The sequence below is a fragment of the Pinus tabuliformis genome, chromosome J (genome assembly GCF_031772625.1).
Source record: "Pinus tabuliformis cultivar Carrire ecotype Pingquan chromosome J, CPIR1, whole genome shotgun sequence".
Taxonomy (NCBI): Eukaryota; Viridiplantae; Streptophyta; class Pinopsida; order Pinales; family Pinaceae; genus Pinus; species Pinus tabuliformis.
The window spans coordinates 1,304,467,462-1,304,482,859 of record NC_142295.1 but is presented as its reverse complement, the minus strand read 5'-3'; the positions used below and the strand labels follow the sequence as shown (position 1 = coordinate 1,304,482,859).

The following is a 15,398-nucleotide window of genomic DNA, read 5'->3' as shown; positions in this document are numbered from 1 at the left end:
CTATGGTTGGGATGTTCTTGTCATGAATGAATGTCAATTGTATATGCATTTTTTATGCATTTCAGTGTCTATATGTTGTTATGCATGCATTTTCATGGTTATGGTTATGCATGTATGGTAGGTTAGACATGAATTATGAGGTCATTGTATGAAATTAAGTCATCATGATTTTATTGGTATGTTATGAAGCTGATGAGTTGTTTGAGATAAAGAAGGAGACACAGACCATCAAAGTGAAGTTGCAACATTAGACATCAAGGCAAGAGCATGTTTTCATACATGTTTGTATGTTGGGAATGTAGGTATGTAGGTTAACGATTGTTATATGCATTATGTTTATGTGTACACCTTTCATTATATTGATGTTATGATTACACACATTATAGATGCTAATTGAGCAGTGTAGTCATATACACATGTGTCAGATAGTCATGAATGATAATAACATGTGGTTGTATGCATTGTTGTTGTTGTTTTATGTTAGTTAACTTGATGATTATGTTATATGTCATTGATGAATATGTTATATGTTAACTTGTAGTTAGCTCAATGATTATGTTATATGTTGTTGATGAGCATGTTATATGTTAAATTATTTTTGTTATATGTTAGTTAACTTGATGATTAGGGTTATACCATTAATATATTGATGTTATATGTATCATGCTAAATTGGATTGGCTTATGAAGATGGTTAGGGTTATAACATTCGGGTATGAGTCGACTTATTTGTGACATTGTGTTGTACTAATCTAGATTGATCATACATATGTGATTGTTATGCATGAATGATTTTTTTTTGAGTTTATGATGTGAAGGTGTTAGCTAGTTACTTTTATGGATATGACCTTATTTATGGTTGACTTTATATGTTGTGAAGTTTTATCGTGCTAATCTAGCTTCATTGTGCAAACAAGATAGCCTCCCCTAAGATACATTAAGGTATGAGATTGCTTATGTCATCTACTTTGTGCTTGAATGTTTGATTATTTCGTCTATTTGGTGTTTGAGTGTTGGTGTCTATTATGTCATCTATCTATTGTTGAATGTTTGATTAATCACATAATATGACTATGTGAATGTAAGATTGCTCGAAGGAATGATCTTGTTTTAATATGGTTGTACTAACACATATGTGTTGAGATAGCTGACATGTACTTGAGTGTAATAGGTGACAGTTGGAGCATTATGCCTAATAACTACGAGTTGACAATGGATTATGACATGATTATTAGTCTTGGTAAAGGTTGATTTCAGATTGATAGATATGATTATCTTGATATTTGGAACATGTGGTTGGTATGTGTGAGTAGCTGCAAGGTAACATGTTTGGCATTAGTATGACAAGGTAATGTAACTAGTATGTTGTTATGTTTACTTATGCACTGACAGTTATGTGTTTATGCAAGTATGATGTAGGGGATTTCATGGAAAAATAGATTGCCATGAAATCTTAAAGAAGGCTTGGGTTGAGCTTTCACTTGGAGGCACTGGGAACCATGGGGATGAAGTCATGGTGTCTGTTGCTAGTTTTTTCTTTTGATATTTGTGATTTGATTGCGCTTGATTGCATATTTGTTATGTCTAGTGCAAGACCTTGCCACTTTGTTTGTGGTGTCGTATTGTTATTGATTTCATGGTTTTCTTCTTATTTGTTTCTTGTCTTACCTTTTATGTTTTGAGTCTTGGGAATTGGTTTGGGAAATAATAAAGTTAATGGAGTACGGGGAGAGTTGTGTGGTACCCAATAGGTGATGTAAGGCCTGGATGAAGCTCAGTGCATGTATAAGGGTAGCTAAGGGCAAGCGTATGAAAACTAGTTGGATTGGTTACGTCCATTGAGGTAAATGGACAATGATAGGACAATCATGATAAAGGTAACAGAAAGGGTAAAGTAAATTGATTTTAGGTTTTAGATGCCTTGGCGTTGGGAACTATTGTTCTCAATATTGTGCATGAATAAAGGAATTTCTCTTAACCTTTCCCTTATGATAGCTAGTAATTATGTTGTGATCATGATTTCTTTATGCTAATGTTTATATGCATATATGTATGTATGTACATTGTAATCTAACAGGGTCATCATGGATCATTCTTGTGGAAGAATGATTGCTTATGCAAGTGAAGGGCATGAATAGGTTCTTGGTTTATGAGGAATCAAGTGGGAAGAGTAGTCATGAAAAATATATGAGGCCACTATCATGTGGATATGAATTGGTACCGCATGCTTGTATTATGCCTATGTTTATGTTATGACAGGTAACTCTAAGGGGTACATCAGCTGAATGAAAAAAATTAAGATTTGAGGCATGCTAGGATAAGCATGGATGGTAAAGAGACACTAGAAGTAAGGTTTCTTGGTAGAGACATTGTGGTTTTGGATGTGCGGTACAATTGTTGTGTATGTTGTATATTCATTGATTGTACCTATGGTGATGTGTACATGTAATATTTGTAGTATTGTGTACATATGATGTTGTGTTCCTGTTGTGTGTACATTTCATATGTAGTGCTGGATATAGATGGTGCTATGTACATGTTGGATATGTGGTGCCAAGAACATAATGTATTGTGTGCATGATGGATATGCGGTGATGTGTGCATATGGTGTTGTGCGCATGTTGTATATACAGTGGTGTGTACATAGGGTGTTATGTACATGTTGTGTATGCAGTGCTATGTAGATATGGTGGTGTTTTCATGTTGTACATGTGGTACTATGTACATATGGTGTTGTGTGCATGATTTTACAAGTGGTGTTGTGTACATGTCATGCATATGAGGTTGTGTACATGTGGTGTCATGTACATGTCCTGCATGTGGTGCTATGTATGTATGGCATTGTGTACACATTGTACAAGTGGTACAATGTACATGCGGTTTTGTGTACATTTTGTGTAGGTGGTGCTATGTATATGTGATGTTGTGCACACATTGTGTAGGTAGTGCTTTGTACAAGTGGTACTATGTACATGTTGTACATATGGTATTGGTGTACATGTGGTATTCTATGCATGTTGTACATGCTGTGTTGCAAACATGTGGTACTATGTATGTGTATTGTGTAGTTGTGGTATCATGGCATGTGTACTCATTGTGTTGTACTCTATGTACGTATAGGTATTATGTTGTACATCGGATGTAGGAGTATGTATTGTGTGGTGGTGTACATTGGATGTAGGCAAATGTATTGTATTATGTTGTACATTAGGTGTAGGTATATGTGTCAGGATGTATATCAGGTGTAGGTATATCCATTGTGTGATTTTGTATGCCGTGTGTGGTTGTATGTGTGTGATGCACACTATGTGTATGTGCACATGGTTGAGGAGAAGGAATTGGGGTGTTTTTTGGGTGTGGCAACTGATCTGGAGTGCGTGCTAAACAAGGACAAATGTAAAAGCTAAGGATTGATTAAAGGATAAGTATCAGTATTTTATTTCAGTTTTATTATGCATGTGATTTATGATGGTTTTGTTTTGAGCTAACCTGATGTGATATTATACATAATTATTTGATCAAAGATGCTAGTTTGACTTGTTGTGATAGGAAGTAAACATGATTGCAAGTGTACCTTATTGACGAGATACCATTGAGGTATGATGTGAATTTATTTCAATTTATTTTAAAGCTAATGGAAGTTATGTGCTTGGTACAGGAAAACATGGGAAATGCCTAGGTTGGGTGGTTGAAATCGACTGCAAGAATTAGCAGTGTCATTGAAAGGAATTGGAACATCCAACAATATGTTAGTAAATCACTTCAGAAGCAGGGCCATTGTGGGACATTGGTACCCAATAGTGTCCATTGATTTCCATGAGCATGTTATAAATTGTATGATGGTTTTGAGGCAGGTATATGCCTTGGTTGTTTGACCTTCCTACGTGAGGAATCCTTTCCAAGGGATGGATCGCCTGAGATAGGGGAACTAGGGAACTTGGAAGGTGAGTGACTGCACGAAAGGGGTGATCGAGTTGCCTGAGGGACTGTGTAGTAGAGAAGGGAAGGTCAATGATGGATATGATTTGGTCATTAGGATTTCCAAATGGAATCAGATGCACATTGGGAGTGTACCCTATAAAAATGAGCTGGTAATTGTTCAATGAGAGGACAAGTGGCATAGGATTGTAGTGTTGGACATTGGATGCAAATTTGATTTTGACATTGGATTCTGGAATTCCTGCGAAGGAGGTGAATCCGAGTATTATTTTGAGGGTGGAGGTGTGAGCCTCTAGATTCCCTTGTTGCTGATGAAAGCATTGTATCCTTTATTTATTGGTTAAAAAACTGCACGTATTTGTATATGTGTGTATTATTATAAATACTTCATTGAGCTAGATTTATAAATCTCCATAGACAATATGGTTATTTGTTGGTTGAAGAAAATGTGCTTAAGTATATGTGATTGTTATTGTAAGTATCGTAATGAGTTGTGTTATAAAGCTCCAATAAACGGTATGATTGTCATGTTTCAGCAGTGGTCATTGTAAATAATGCAACAAGCTATGTTATAAAGTTCCATGGGTAGTATGTTTTGTTTTCAACAGTATTTCTGGTTATAGGTGTCATTGAACACTGACAATAGTGTTCCCCTAAGGGGGAGGGTTTTGTAACAACCCTGGTTAAAAATCCAGAGAGTGGGTCTCGGTTTAGGGCCTAGTGATAAAGCCTAGAGAGTGGGTCTCGGTTTAGGGCCTAGTGGTCTGGTGTAGATTCTGGTAAAGCCTAAGAGACTAGGAGACATGAAAATTCCTCATGGTGTACGTGTTTTCTTGTTTTGGGCTGAACCAAGTTTGATCTATACTACGCACCAACAAAACCCTTAATCACTGGCTCTTTTGGCAATGAACTACAAGTAGATCGTAGTCTCACTCGAAGTGACTATGGGAGGATGAAGAACTAGGTTTCTGCAACCTTGAAGGATGTGGAAATGTGGTATTATGTTGTTTTCTTATTCTTAACATTCATAAATTACTTTTCCACATTACATTAGCTACTCAAACATATCATATAAAGCCATAAATCATCAATGTGCTGAAACAAAGTGCCACTGTAATAAACTGTTATGCTACAACATATAAGAAGCAAATATACACATGAAGACACCAAATTACCATGGTTCACCCCAATGTGGGGCTACGTCCACAAGAACTGTTGCTAATATAATAATTCTTTGTACAATAAACAATTCTTGACTTGCACACTAAGTTGCAGGTTGTCTGCGCACTCAACTGCAGACTTAGGCCTTTGTGCACTCAGCTGTAGAGCCTCACCTTCTTTTTCCAAACAACAGATCACAAAATTTCGACCATAACACAAGTTTGGATCACAACTTATTCTTATTATTTGACCATATATATACTATTACATCAAAGGGTACATCATTACAATACCATGGTCCAAATACCATGGATTGCCTAATACCAGCAGTTATGGTCCCAAAACCCATTTATCCTTTACATTATTACAAAAATAAGAGACTTCGACCCATCCCAAAGCCCTTATACCACATGGTATATTAAAACTTCTTTGCTATGTGGTCCACTTCGCACTCTGTTGTGCACTCTACTGTGTGCTCTGCTCCACAAAACGTGGCGTTTTTGCCAAAAACTAGGCCAAGTTGGGTTGCGCTCAACATACCCCCAACACTCACATGTGGCTTGTCCCGAGTCACTCAAATTATTTGATTCAGGTGGATGTTGGTGGCCACCCACATATCCTACTTGGACCCCCACAATTGTCTCTTTCAGTTTTTCAGTTTCCGTAATTATAGCACAATTTACTATTTTTAGCAGTTTTTCGGGTCCTGAACTTCTGGAGCCATTTTGAGGCCCTAAACAACGTTTTTTGGGAAATCTAGGAACAAGAGTGGTCCATGAGTTGTAGTGCTTGCATAGATATTTCTAACGAGCTATTGTATGCGTCAAACGGAGATCGTATGCCAAAGTTACGACCCCGGGAAATTGATGTGACAATTTACCCAAATGGGGCCCACAATTTGGCGTTTCATCTTCGAGGGTTAAGTTTTGGGATGTTAAGGGTTTTCCATTGTTTCTCAACAATAAATAGGCCTTCGAGTGTCATTGTAACATAGTTCAGAGGCATGTAGCCACCACATCTCTTCTCAGAGATAAGCTACCATCGCCCCAGCTGGTTTATTTCCAATTCTGTTTATAAGCATATTTCAGTATTTTGCATTAATGGAATGAAGTATTATTTCCATTGCATATCTATGTTTATGGTTATCTTTGTAATTTGTTGTGTTCCTGTTTAAATTATGATTATTGGTATCAAAGCGGTCTGTTTTTCTCTGTTTTTCTTTGCATGTCCCCAACAAGGTTGGGATATAAAGAGTTAGGGCTTGAACTGGTCGAAGATTTGCAAGACCAGCCTCGAAAATCCCAATGGACTCCCATAGCGGATGAAAAGAAAGATGAGGGGGCATGAGATCCTATCAAAATCTTGCTTGAAGAAGCCCTCGAGTGGCAAAGGAACGCGATGATAGATAACTTTGCGCAGATCCTTCAGTGGCTACCCAGAGGCGAAGCATCGGCTTCCAACAGCTACTCTGGAAACGCCATACCATTTAAGGTACAAGTTAATTTTGAAATCCCCATCTTCAAGGGTCAGATAGACACATATGCTGTAGATAAATGGTTAAATCCGATAGAGGGTTATTTTTTTATTCATGAATTTTTGAGTCGGGAAAAGATTGTTTTTGCTCTTCTCAAAGAAGCCCCCCACATCAAGGACTGGTGGGAAACCTACTACGAGCATAAGAATGAAAGTACAGGCTCACTATTTTCAGCCGCACCCACTTGGGATTCATTCCGAGATGCTGTCAAGGAGCAACACTACCCTATCAAAAGCTATGAGGACAAATAAATCAAATGGACCACACTACAACAGGGAAGGGACCAAGATGTGCCAGAGTTCACCAACATTTTTCATACCCTTCGCACACAGTTGGGTATCAAGGACTCTGAGCTGCATTTGGTACTCAAATACCACAACTGCCTACATAGATACATCTAGGAAAATATGGATTTTCTGAACATCTCCTCGCGTGGCACGGCATACCGATATGCTGTCAAAATTGAGAAAAAGTTCAAACAGAAGAAGTGAGACTTTGGATCTGCGAATCAGAAGACTAAAGGACAAAACCAAGGTGGCGTGACCCAAGACAACCCGTCGAAGCTGCAAGAAAAGAACAACACCGTGAAGTCAAAGAAGGACACATGAAAGTGGTGTGAGTTCCACAAGATCCCCACTCACAACATGAGTGAATGTTGGACCAAGCAGTCACTGGTGGCCGAGTTGAAGGATTCAGAATCAGATGCGTGTTCCAACCTTGAGTCAGGACTTGACAAGGGGAATGGCAAAGGGAAGTAGATCATTAATGCAGAGCCCAATGTCACTGTTGCCACTGCTAAGATCCAGAAGAATGAGCCTAAAGATCCAGAGGAGGGGGGACGTCTTTTCCACTCACAGATGTGTGTGAAGGGTTCACCACTGCAATTCATTGTTGACAGTGGTAGCCAAAAGAACCTCATTTCAATAGATTTTGTGAAGCGGTTGGGCCTACCGACTACACCACACCCATAGTCGTACAGTATCAGGTGGCTTCATGAAGGACAAGATCTCAAAGTTCGCCAGCAGTGCCACCTTCCCTACAGCATCAAGCCCTTCACAGACATGGTATTGTGTGATGTTACACCTTTGGATGTTTGTGATGTATTATTAGGCCAACCATACTTGTGGAGGCGACATGCTATGTATGAGTCAAGACCTCATGCTGTCATTATTTCTTTGAATAATTACTTATATAGGATACCGGAAGTAGCCCCACCTACTACCACCTCTTTGATCACTACCAAGAAAGGCAGCAAGCTCATCTCTCAGACCAGGAAATTCATTTGTTTGGTTCACTCCCAAAGTAAGGGGAAGATCGTCACCACATCCATGACCCCCGCGAACGGTTCCTCCACGCAGCATCAGCAGCAACAAAGGGATACGGTCATGAAAAAACACAGGAACAACTTCTCCTCACCCATAGGGGTACCACACAATCTTTAGGTGGGCAACAAATTCTGGTTGCATTTGTAGAAAGAACGCCTTATAGGAGCCCATCAGAAGCTCCGACCACACCGACATGGTCCTTACAACATTACCAAGGCTATGGGAAACAATTCTTTGGAGAACAACATTCCTCCATTCCTTCGCTTGCACCGAGTGTTCAATGTGGACTGTTGTTGACCATGCTTCCCACCATTACTGGACACATCAGAGATTGCAAAACAGCCCACCAGAAACCTAGCTCAGCAAAAACTTTCTCATCTTAAGGAGGAACTCAACACAATGGGGACCATTGCTTCCTAAGGGGGCAGGAATGATCCAGGTGGATGTTGGTGGCCACCCACCTATCCCACTTGGACCCCCACAACTGTCTCTTTCAGTTTTTCAGTTTCCGTAATTGTAGCACAATTTACTATTTTTAGCAGTTTTTCGGGTCCTGAACTTCTAGAGCTGTTTTGAGTTCTTAAACGACATTTTTTGGGAAATCTGGGAGGAACATGGGTCCATGAATGGATTTTACTCTTCTCAAAGTTGTAGTGCTTGGATAGATCTTTCTAACGAGCTATTGTACATGTCAAACGGATATCGTATGCCAAAGTTACGACCCCGGGAAATTGTTGTATGAATTTACCCAAACGGGGCCCACAATTTGGCGTTTCATCTTCTAGGGGTTAGGTTTTGGGATGTTAAGGGTTTTCCATTGTTTTTCAACAATAAATAGGCCTTCGAGCCTCATTGTAACATAGTTCAGAGGCATGTAGCCACCACATCTCTTCTCAGAGATAAGCTACCATCGCCCTAGCTGGTTTATTTCCAATTCTGTTTGTAAGCATATTTCAGTATTTTACATTAATGAAATGAAGTATTATTTCTGCTGCATCTCTGTGTTTATGGTTGTCTATATAATTTGTTGTGTTCCTGTTTAAATCTAGATCATTATTTTCCTTAGATTTTTGCTACAATATTGTTGTCAGTATTGTTGAACTGTTGCAAAGTCTCTATGACTTTCTTTTCTTCACTACGCACCTCTTCCAATGGTGCTTCGGTCACATGTTTTTCAGCTTTCTACGTCATCATTGAAGCTCCTGAAACTTCTCATCTACTGCCTAAGATAGTTGGAGAGCCTCATCCTGCCAAGGCTGAGTTCTTTCTGTCAAAAACTATTCTTCCTTCCTTAGCTCCTCAATATTTTTTTGGAGGGAATTTCCCTCATTGATTTTGGCAAGCTTCTATGAGATTGGTAAGGTCTTTGTATATGCCCAAAACTCTTCTAACTGCTTCTTATTTTTCTGAATGTCTTTTTTTAGTTTATGCACATTTGGATCTTCCTACAGCAAAGTCCAAATCTGTAAACTTTCATCCAAGAATTTTGCATAGCCTGCTACTATTGTGGCGATACCGACCAATGCAAACTTTAGGCCAGTCTCCCTCTGCTCCCTTACTTCCTGCAGCGTGGTTGACTGCACCTTCATTTGCATCTCACTGATCTACATTTCATATTTAAAATGTACTATGGTGAATTTTTGCTTATATCCTTTCACTGGAAGGCCAAGCTTCATGACCTTATCCTCTACTGGGTATTCTTCTTGGACATCAAGGTTCGAAATATCTCTGCATGTTTATTGAATCACCTCCTTGATATTTTGTTGCTACTGAACCACTTGATCCATCTCCTGGATCATCTACTCGAGCTTCTGCTGTAGTGAAGCCCGCTCTTTTTCTATCTGAATTTTCATATGTGAAGTGTGATGTTCGCACAACTTCAACTCCTCTATTATTTCCAAGTGCATATTGTGTAATCTTTGCAATGGTAACGTCACGATGTTCATATTTAAATTCCTCCATTCCTTTGCCTATTGCTGAAACTTAGCGGATTCAAACTACAGGGCTTTGGCATGTATCAATGTTATCCTTGCTGCAATTAAAGGCTCTATTTTCCTTTCTTCTGCAATCCTCTCCACTACTTGCATGGGTTGTCTAACTGTCTGTGCCAAAATTTTAAGTTCTATGATCCTCTCCTACACATCTATGAGAAGTGCCCCATAGCAATCTTCCCACTTATTCCACAATTCTTATGTCGCCTCCTAAATCCTATCCCTGATCTGCTCCAGTTCCCCATTAGTAAGGACCATTTGCATGATATCCTTCATCTTATCTACTTTCTGCTTCTTCTTGATCTTCATGGCAGCCTCATGCCTTCCTCTTTTCTACGACAACTTGTTCTATTTCTATATTTTTAGACTCCTTATTCTGCTCATCTCTTTTAGGAGGATCGTGGTGACCCTCGTCATGTTGCTCCTCTTCCTCTGGTTCCTGCTCATCCTTATCTTTGTTCTTTCCACTCACTTCACCATGCTACCAAGTGTCCTCATTTATCGCACTATCTTCTGTCTCTACCTCCAATGAAGCCAACCATTCTACAGGCCACTGTTGTACCTATGCAAGGAGATCATCTTCTATTACTAAGTATGGCATTGGATGTCATTTCTTATTTATGTCCCTATGGGCTTGTATATAGACTTTGTGGAAATCATCTTTTAACTTCACAACAAAGCTATATTGCTCATATAGGCTTGACGAGAGGCGAGGATGCTAGTTCACTAACATATGTAAATCCATGTGATATAACATGAAAAAAATCCTATGCTCCATTGTTACCGATGGTTGAGTGGTATACCACAGACATCTGAAGCTACTGGAGGGAACTATGAATCCTCCAACTCTCTCCAGGCTAGCATTGCAATTATTAATATCAACCATGCATAATAGAATGTGGTACCTTTCTCCTGGACCTTGTGGTAGTTGTCCAAAAATTCTTTGAAAAGTTATTCGACCCAGCTGTACTGAACCCCATTAGTGCACTGCACAGCTAATAAAACTACGGTTGTAGGGACTTCATTAGCCCAACACTTTCTCATTATCTTCACAGCCAATATGTGTGCTATGAAGCAAACTTCCTGGTCACTGATTGAGTTTATATCATATCCCCTCTTTCCTTTTGTCAGACCGAACTTATTATTCACGCTGTCGGCTATGACACAATCCTGATCTTTTCCAACGATTTCTTCCATGGGGTTCTTCCTTGATATGGCACTCTAGTGATTCTCCATATCAACATTGGATCTATAGGAATATTATTTCCCATCTATAAGCATCCATCATGCACCAGCGTAAGTTACTGTTGAACACAATTCGTGCTCCCTTGACATCTTTCGAAGTGTGACACATTCAACATGTTCATCAATCTTGACTGCACCAATCCGTTTGCCTACTACTTCAGATCTAACCTCATCACACCACTCTTTGGGCAGTTTACTTATTTCAAATACGGTTTGGTATGAATTGTGGGTATTTCTTTTTGTCATTGAATTCGTAGTCTGCAAACCTGAGCTGCAGAATTTTCCAAAGTATTTCATGAGTAAATGGTACTTTCTCTGGCAATAGGGGTGTGAAGGTGCCAAAATTTTCATCCTTTGAGTCTTTAACGGGTTTGGCATTTGGTTTTCTCAGTTGAATGTGTTATCACTCAAGGAAAATATCTTAAATTCTGAACATCAATTTTTTTGTTATAAAGGTTTGGTGTTAGTCCCTTTGCAGGTTCCTGCGGATGAAATTCACGTTTTCTTCTCTATCAGGATTAGGATTTTAGGCTTATCTTTCTCAAGATATGGACAAAATTGATATTGCTGGGTCAAATGGCACTCCTTACATATGACAGCTGACGAATAAAGTTCGAGCAGGTCAAAGCAGATGGGTTTTCTTGCTTACGTGGATTATGGGTGCTTCGCCAAATTCTGTTATCAATATTCATGAAGCTTTTGACAGCACTCTGTGTGCCATATGTCATTGCCCATGATTATAACACAAATTGAATAACATCAGTTATCCTGACAACACATAGCATGAATGTTCTCAGATATGGTCAACAATTTATCAAAAACAGAAAGGCCAGATATCAAGATTTGTTCAAGACTCACATTCTAAGATGCCCGACGGTGATATCGACGGATCCAACTCTCAACAGATATATCTTATTGAATGAAGGCCGAGGACTAATTCCTGGATACTCGCAGTCTATGCTTGACTTATTGGGAAAATGGAACATTGCTGCTGTTCAAAGCAATCTTCATAAAACCATGAGAGGAGCCATGCTCGCATTGATCAATCCCTCCATGATCAAAGGCCACCTGCTTTCTGATATCAACGAGTTCATGGACATACATCTGCAACATTGGAATGACCGCGTAATCAATCTGCAGGACAAAACTAAAGAGATGGTTTTGCTTTTGTCTTTACAGCGGGTAATGAGTATCAAGTCTGGTCCGAAGGTAGAGGCATTTTTGTCAGAATTCTGTAAACTCGTGGAAGGAACCATTTCCATGCCTATAAATCTTCCTGGTACCAGCTACAAACGTGGTTTCTAGGCAAGGGAAAATATCCTGAGAATGTTGAGAGAAGTGCTCAAGGAAAGGAGGGCTTCCATGGACACTTATAATGATATGATTGCAATGCTTCTCAATGACAAAAAAGAAGAAGCAGATGGCGCATCTGCTAATTGCAAGCTCACAGATGAACATATATTTGATTTACTAATATCTATTATCAATGCTGGCTACGAAACAGTTTCCACCACAACCATGATGGCTGTCAAGTATCTCCATGACAGTCCCGAGGCTCTCCGAGAGTTTAGAGAAGAACACCTAGCAATTCAGAACGGAGGAAAAATGCCCCTTGCAGAATATATTGGCTTTAGTTTGAATTTGTCTAACTCTTCAAGAAACTGGACTGGCATGAATGGTTATGAATGAGTTGCAGGGATGACAAAAGAAAGACCATACATCTCTGATTATTGGATCCCAGAAATGAAGATGAATAATGATCAAGGGAGTAAGGTGCTTAAGCCATGAACAGTGGCGATCATTTAGCTATGAAAGGAAGACTGTGTTTTTGAAATTACGCAGCAGTTTCGTAGCGCGCTACGAAACTGCTGTAGCTGCATGTTACAATTGAGTTGATCAATTATGATTGACAAAGCAGAAAATCTTTTGGAAAGGCTTACAGCACATCAAGGACGTGGCAGTCTGCTCCAATTTGGGTAATTAAAGGATAAAGGACATGCTTCTTTGGATTCGAATATTTTAAGGAAACCAAAAGCATAGTACCGGGGCAGTTTCCTGTTTCTCAGCAGAGGTAAAAGGATACGACATTAAAGGCCAGCAAGCAGCTACAGACACCTATCACAGCCAAACTAAAAGAGACCACTTGTCAGGGAATAAATCTTGATCGTAATAAATGCTATGTTCAGCATGATGTAGAATTAGAATCCTAATTGTTTTAGGTTTCTAAAGCTGTCAATTAGTAGTCAGTTGTATTTATTAGTTAGTTAAAGGGTTAATAGGTGTCATTAGAAGTAGACTTCGACTTCCCCTCATGCTTGAGGAGGAATCTCAGTCAGGTAGAAGAAGGCTATATATAGAAGAAAATGAAAGGTAATAAGGGTTGGAAAATTTTATGATACAGCTTGTGTTTGGCTTATGTAAAGACTCATTTTCAGTAATATAACTTTGACTTTACTTCTCAGGATTCATGAAGGATTTCTTATGTTCAGAATAGGTGATCTTGTCCTTTCCATAATTTTTACAGTGGTATAGATGTATAATCACTCAGAATTCAATGAATGTGCTCTGATTTCCTGTATGCATTTATAAACTTTGGTCCCATATGAGTTATGTTCTGAATGTCTAAATGCTGAGTGCCCTGACTTCTATGTAAGGTTGAGTTCACTATTATATTGAGATGCTGTTGACTCCATAAGCCCAATGGATAGTTATTTAATGTGTTTCCAGCATTCATATTTGTCATATTTGTTCTATAAGAGTTAGCCATCTAAATCTTTATCAAAATCATTAACCTTTTGAGAGAGCCCTCTCAGGTTGAGGAGGCTAAGCCTCAACCAAAAGTTGGTTTGAAATAGCTACTTAGAGTCAACCTGACCAGCAGCCTATCAGGGTCTGATTTTGAGATAACAGAATGTATGGTGGTAGAGGCGAGGGAAATGTTATGCCATCTGTTTCCATTTGCACGTCCTCCACTTCTTCTTCATTGTCTTTGACTTGTTTAGCTTCTTGTTGAGGCTCAACTAGTTTCTTGTCTTGTTTCTTCTTTTTTCTATGTTCTTTGGCTGGTTTCTTCCATGGAGCTATCCACTATTTTTTTGATGATGTTGCTACAATTGATGCTATTACGGGTGTAACAGTGGTGTTTGCGACTGCTTCCATGATTCTAGGTAAGCCCTTCTCACAAAAATTACGAACAATTTCTTCTCAAGAACACTCAGATGACATACAACAGTGAAAATTTATGTAACTTCTTCACACTATCATCACTCAAACTCTCAATTCAGAAAAGTTCTAGATCTGGGCGAGATGCGGCTTTTATAGCAATTTTGAGTATCTAACCCCATCATTAGCTTAGATTTTATCAAGATTGTGTTCAGATTGTGTTCATTAATTGCATATCTATCCTTAGATATTGTCAATCTGTCTTTATAGATGCAACTTTCCTTGTGTTTTATGTTGAATTTCCCTTTTAATGGTTATATTTTTATTTTTCTGGTGAACTTCGACACATCCATATTGTAGCGAACAACCCTTCTTATGTCACATCTCCTATGTAATTCGATATAATCCAAATTTTAGCAAAGTAACTTCCTACATCGAATCGCTTTGCAGTGTAGTTTATAGTCCAGTGCCAACTTTCAACTACAAGTTGCACTAAAACGTTTCTCCTTTCTTCGAGTGAGGCTATAGGGACAGGATTTTCCCTGTACAACTTCAAACTACTTCCATTTACTCTTCCTTTGATCAATTCTCCATTTAACTTCGCTAATTGAACTGGGCCTCCATCAGTAATATGATTGATAATGTATGGGCCCCACCAATGCATCTTGAGCTTTCTTGGAAATTTTACAAACTTACTATTATAGAGGAGAACAAGGTATCCTAATTTGAACTTCTTCTTCTTAATATGTTTGTTATGTTAGGCCTTTTCTCTTACTTTTTGTACCTGCTAATGAAATCCTACTATAAATCTGTCTTCCTCCAAAGCAAGAAACCGTGCCATTCTTTCCTTCATTATATCAGGATTTTCCATATCTATAAAACCTCCAATCCTGAAATTAGGCATGATGTACTCCATGGGCATCACATTTTCTTTCCTATAAACTAATCTGAAGGGTGTCTGATCTATCAACTTTTTTTGTGCTCCTATAAGCCCATAAAACTACTGGGATTCTAAGATCCCAGTCATCTTTGTTCACATTGA

The 15,398-nt window shown here is 38.8% G+C and overlaps 1 pseudogene; it reads left to right on the top strand.

Annotated features, from left to right (window-relative positions):
• Positions 1-11,977: 11,977 nt before the first annotated feature.
• Positions 11,978-12,883, top strand: LOC149232057 (cytochrome P450 85A1 pseudogene; annotated as a pseudogene).
• The last annotated feature ends 2,515 nt before the right edge of the window (positions 12,884-15,398 follow it).